This window comes from Buteo buteo, chromosome 13, assembly GCF_964188355.1.
Source record: "Buteo buteo chromosome 13, bButBut1.hap1.1, whole genome shotgun sequence".
Lineage (NCBI taxonomy): Eukaryota > Metazoa > Chordata > Aves > Accipitriformes > Accipitridae > Buteo > Buteo buteo.
Window position 1 is genome coordinate 243,197 of NC_134183.1, and position 5,524 is coordinate 248,720.

The following is a 5,524-nucleotide window of genomic DNA, read 5'->3' on the forward strand; positions in this document are numbered from 1 at the left end:
GTTGCCGGGCAACAGCGGCGAGCGCCGTAAAAGGCGCACCGCGCATGCGCGGTTGCCGAGCTGCCGTAACGCGCTCCGGTTGCTGGGCAACAGCGCGAGCGCCGTAAACCGCAGAGCCGCGCATGCGCGGTGGCCGAGGCGTCGTGTCACGCTTTGGTTGCCGGGCAACAGCGGCGAGCGCCGTAAAAGGCCCACCGCGCATGCGCGGCTGCCGAGCTGCCGTAACGCGCTCCGGCTGCTGGGCAACGCCAGGAGCGCCGCCGCGCATGCGCGGTTGCCGCCACGCCGTGTCGGAGCTCCGGCGACTCGGGGGAAGGCGCCCGTTGGCCGCGCCTGCGGGGTGCCCGCCTCCGTCCCCTCTTCCCTTCTATCGGCTCTCGGGGAACTGCCCGGCGCTGCCCTGGCCCGGCTCGCCTCCGGCGGACCGGGAGCCTGCCGCGGCGGCCGCTTCGCAGCTTCCCGTCCCGCCAGCCCCGGCCGGCCAGGAGGCACCCCTCGCCACCGCCCCCGCCGGAGCGGATCGCTCGCCTCACCCGCGGTCCCGGCGCTCGCCCGCTGCCGCCGAGACCCGCGCCCTGCGCGCCGCCACGGTGCTCCCGGACGGCGCGCCGGAGGGCTCAGAGCCGGCGCGCGAACGCCGGGCTGCAGTACCACATTTTGCCCACAAGGCGGCAGCACCCGACGCGGCGGCGCTGCTGCGCACCTGTGCGGTGCCGCCGCTGCTGTTCCGCGCTTTGCCCGCTGAGCGCCCGCCCACACCGCGCACGTGGGGCGGCACCGGCATTTCCTTACCGGGAGGAAGCAACGAGCGCGGCGCCACTCTCCCCCCGTGCCGCACTGCCGTTACCGTTGGACCACGGGTGCCGTTACAGGGGCACCACCGCGCCTTTGCAGCCTCCGAGCTGTAGGACCCCATTTTGGTCGCCGGGCAGCAGCATCCCCACAACGATCCTCTTCGGAGCAGCGGCTGGACGAGGGATGACTGACACCTCAGCCCAGCAGAGACCAGACACAGGCGGCAACTACTTACTGGGGGCACAGGGCTTACGTTGCCCTGCCCTTTCCCCACTCGCAGCCCAGGCAGTCATCTTCATCGCCTCCGTTCCAAAAAGCACCCGAGTGCCTGGAGCGTTTACAGCAGTCAAGTGCAAAGAACAGACAAGTCGGGTGGTCGCTTCTGCCCCTGCCCTCCCCACCCCATTATCTAGAGAGGAGAAGCAGCACAGGGAACCTGCAAATGGGGGGGGGGAAGCGGGGGGGGTGTCCCCTGGAGCAAGCCCCAGGGACTGCTGTATCCCCTCTGCATGTGGCATCAGGGTTGCGGGAGTGACAGCAGCCAGTCAACAGATGCTGGCGACAGATTTTAAAAACAAAAAATAACGCCTGGTTCAGCTGACAGCCTGAAGGCAGGCCACAAGAGACCCAAAGCTGCTCTGTGCCAGAGGGGCAGCTCTGTTCAGCAGGAAACGCCGCGTCCCAGCGCACCACATGCCAGCGGCCCACCTGCAAGCGAGCGATACCCTGGCGACCCTGGGGCTCAGTTGGGGTGGGCGCACCTTTCCTCACCTCCGTGCCGTCAGAACTCTGCTCTCCCAATCCTGCGCGCACGCAAGGCTTCTTGTGCGGGGCTTGTCTCTTATCGAAGAGACGCTGCACGGTGTTACTTACCGCCCCGCCCTCCGGCGTGCAAAGGAAGCAGCCGTGAAGCAGGGATAGCAAAGAGGCCTGTCGGGATAGTAGTAGTCCTCAGCAGATGACCGTAGAGCCCTCGAGGTTCCATCTTTGCTCCCTACACGAGGGTGGCTCCGCACTCCTTGCCGCTCCCGCCAGCAAGCGACACAATTGCCCTTTGCTGCCTGCAACACGCAGTACCTGCACGGCCCCAGTACTGCCGCTTACAGAGCGAGAGGCGCTCGCTATAAAGCGGCAATGAAGAACAAGGACGGCCCGTCAAGATGGCAGGACGAACATAGAGAGCCTCCAGCATTAGCCAGGCAGGGCTTGCAACTCACCTCGTGTCGTGGTTTAACGCCAGCCAGCAACAAAGCCCCACGCGACCGCTCACTCGCTCCCCCGCCCCCAGTGGGACGGGGAGACAATCGGAAGGGCGAAAGTGAGAAAACTCATGGCTTGAAACGAAAACAGTCTAATCATTAAAAAGAAACAACAACAACAACAACAACAACTTGCAAGGAAAAGAAGAAGAAAAAATGACAGAGAATGGGGTGCAGGCAGCATGCCAGGGGTCTGGAGCCTGACGGATGATTGGGGGGGGTGGTGGTGGTGGTGTGGAATATGGAGGAGGGAAAGGAAGAAGGGGGAAACGGGGGGGACGGGACAGGAGACAGAAGAGCAGGGGATGCAGGGGGAAACAACTCGCATGGGTTAAAAACTCGCATGGGTGAAGGGGGCGGGCTGGAGCAGCAGGGGGCATATGGGGGAGAAACACATGCGGGGGGGGGGGGGGGAGGGTAGGTGAGGGTACAAAGGTGCATGGGGGGACACGGGTGGGGATGACCTACCCCAGGGAGTCCACCCAGGATGATCCACAGCAGGTAACTCGCCTGGGATAACCCGCAACAGAGCATCCACAGCAGATAATCCACACTGGGAGGACCCCCAGCAACGCCCCTCAAACTGCCTGTGCTTCACCCCCAATCTTCCCCAAACTGGGGAGTTTTCTGCTTTTTCAAAATACTCAGTTTGGGGTGTGTTTCAGTGCTTTTCCACAACATAAAAAGGGGTGATCTTTTGGTTGCGGTTTTGTGCATGAAAATGGGGTGGGTTTTTTGCTTTCCAGCTGCACAAATCCAGGCGGATTTAGCTTTCCCAGGAGTCCCAAATTTGTTTGGTTTTTTCCGTTGCAGACCCAGAATCAGGGGGTTTGGGGTTGTCCTGGTTTCGGCTGGAATAAAGTTCATTTTCTTCTGACTAGCTGGTACAGGGCCATTTTGGATTTAGAATGAGAACAATGTTGACAACACCCCGATGCTGTAGCTGTTGCTAAGCAGCGTTTAGACTAAGTCAGGGACCTTCCAGCTTCTCATACCGCCCTGCCAGCAGAGGCTGGGGGTGCACAAGAAGAGTCGCTGAGCTAAAGGAGGATTCCAGGTAAACAGGTCAGCTTGAAATACACCACCTCCTTTACAAGTTAAGAGCGATTTGAGCACTTAAAATCAGCACTTAGGCTAATTGATACCACTTTGAACACCTTCTTAGCATACAAGTAAACACTCTCGCCGGTGTTGGAAAACGTCTCCTCCCTTCCTTACAGCACTGCTGCAGGGAGATAACCCTGGGAGGCTGCGGGACGAGGTCGTACACAATCAGAATCTACGCTTACGGATCCACCGCAACAGCTGCAGCCCTTGCGCTGCTGCTCCTGCTGCTGCTTTGCATCTTGCTTGTTTGGTGAATAAAGCTGAAAGCGAAGTGGAAAACTTCAAAGAGCAAAATGAAAAATAAAGAATAAATCTCAATCATTCACTTTACACTAAAAAGGTGTGCCCATGTTTATATACATCCAATAAAAATACTTATACTGTAAAAGTATTTGATTTTCCTTTTCCATTACCTTAACTTGCACAGCTCTGAATTCATACCATTAAATTATCTCTCTCCAAAGTACACGGTTTTAATGGGACTAGGGGTTTTTGTGCGTGTTGCATAACGCGGAGGGACACCTGGCCAGCTGAGCTGCCCAAGAGAGGTGCTACTGAACTGCCAGGGAAACGCACCATTGAAAGCCAGACAGAAGGAAAGTACTTCAGAGCACTCCGTCAAAACATCAGGAAAAAAACCCATAACATTCAGTTGCCTCTCTTTTTAAATGTTTAGACAAATACCTAACTGCTTACATACACCTAACAAATCATATACTACAGCTATTTGGCAGTTACAGTTTAAACAATGCAAGTCAATTTGTAAAATCCCCGCTGCTGCAATACCTCAGACTACCAAAAAGGACTGGTGGGTTTCGTAATGCTTTTGGCAGTACTGAAGCATGCAGAGCAACACATTTTCATGTTATCTCGACTGTTACAACTGAGAAACCAAAGACCAGTGATGCCATCAACTTTAGGAAGATGGGCTGTGCTTGGGTCTTTGGAAGGAAATTGACCTTTTTTTTTTTTTCCCTCTTTTTTTAAAGAGAGTGAAAAGTCTCGTTACTGATGACTTCTACTGTCAAGTCAATCACCTCTGAAGATCCACTCTGATGGGAAGTTCCTAAAACAAAATTTCTTTGAGAGAGAAAGACTTCCATTTTGGAAAATCTCTTTCCAACTGAAGTCAAAATTACACACTGTAGGTTAAAGGAAAAAATACATTACTGAAGCAGTAACTCATCAAAACCACCTCAGGAATCACTGTCACTAGTTACAAGGCTACTAATGCTTCCTGGGAAAGCCTGGCAAAGCCTGGCAAACACACAGATGCGACGCCCATTTGTCCTGTTTTGCCCGCGTCTCTTCTTTGACCTTGACTGCTTTTAGTACAGATGCTAATTATCTCCGTAACGTTTTTGAGTACTACTATAAGATATTTAAAAAAAAAAAGAAATCATTGACTGTAAAAGCATAAAGGTTTTATCATGAAAACAAAGTCTGTTTCTTCTGAACAGCTGAACTCTTACGAACAGTTTCTTCCCTCTTTTAGTACAAAATTAGTTTCACAGTATCATTTACTAGCAAGCACACAGCAACAGAAGATTATGCTTTCAGGAAGAGAAAATAAACTGAGGGAAGTAAACTTTGTATAGGTGTAACATGCTCCAGAACAGAACTTATTTTTAGTATTTCTGTTAAAATATTTCATGTAAAAAAAAGTAGAAGGAGAGCTGGCACACTCTCAACGTTAAAGTCCGTACCGCAAGTACCTTTGGAAAAACGCAGACACACATCGTAGGCGTACCTTGTACTTGCAGGCCACTACGGAATCTTTCCATCTGTCTCGTACCGTCACGGCAGAAGAAAGGGCAACCACGGCAAAACGGTGCCAGCTGACATCCAGCTGAGAGAAGAAAAAAAACCATTAGCACAAAGCTGGGTAGGAATCCAAAGCTGCCTTCTTTTTTTTTTTTTGTGAAGGTTTGTGAAGACAGTACGACTGAGCGGAGGAAAAACTATTTTTGCGTCATCTTCGGTACGGTTGTTGACACGGGCCACTAGAGCTTTTGCATTTTTCAGACAACTGTGCCTTTTCTTTTTTTTTCCCCCCTTTCTTTTTTGACTCACTGGCAACTTTACTTTCACTAGAACTCACTTTCCTAGATACACGCAGGTGACAGACATAGAGACCTACCTACATTTTCTCAAGCCTTAGTATAGCCGAGGCTTCATCACCCTATACGTCCCAAGTTGAGTATTTTTGCTAAGGAGCACAGCAACACATCTGTCCTTGTGAACTGCCTCGTTGCAAAAAAAGAATCCTTTTTTCCAGGCCGTTGCTCCAACCGGGCAAGATCTTTTAAAACCGCAGTTGTGCCACCAAACCCGCTCAGGGTCCCTCCTAGCTTTTGACCGCC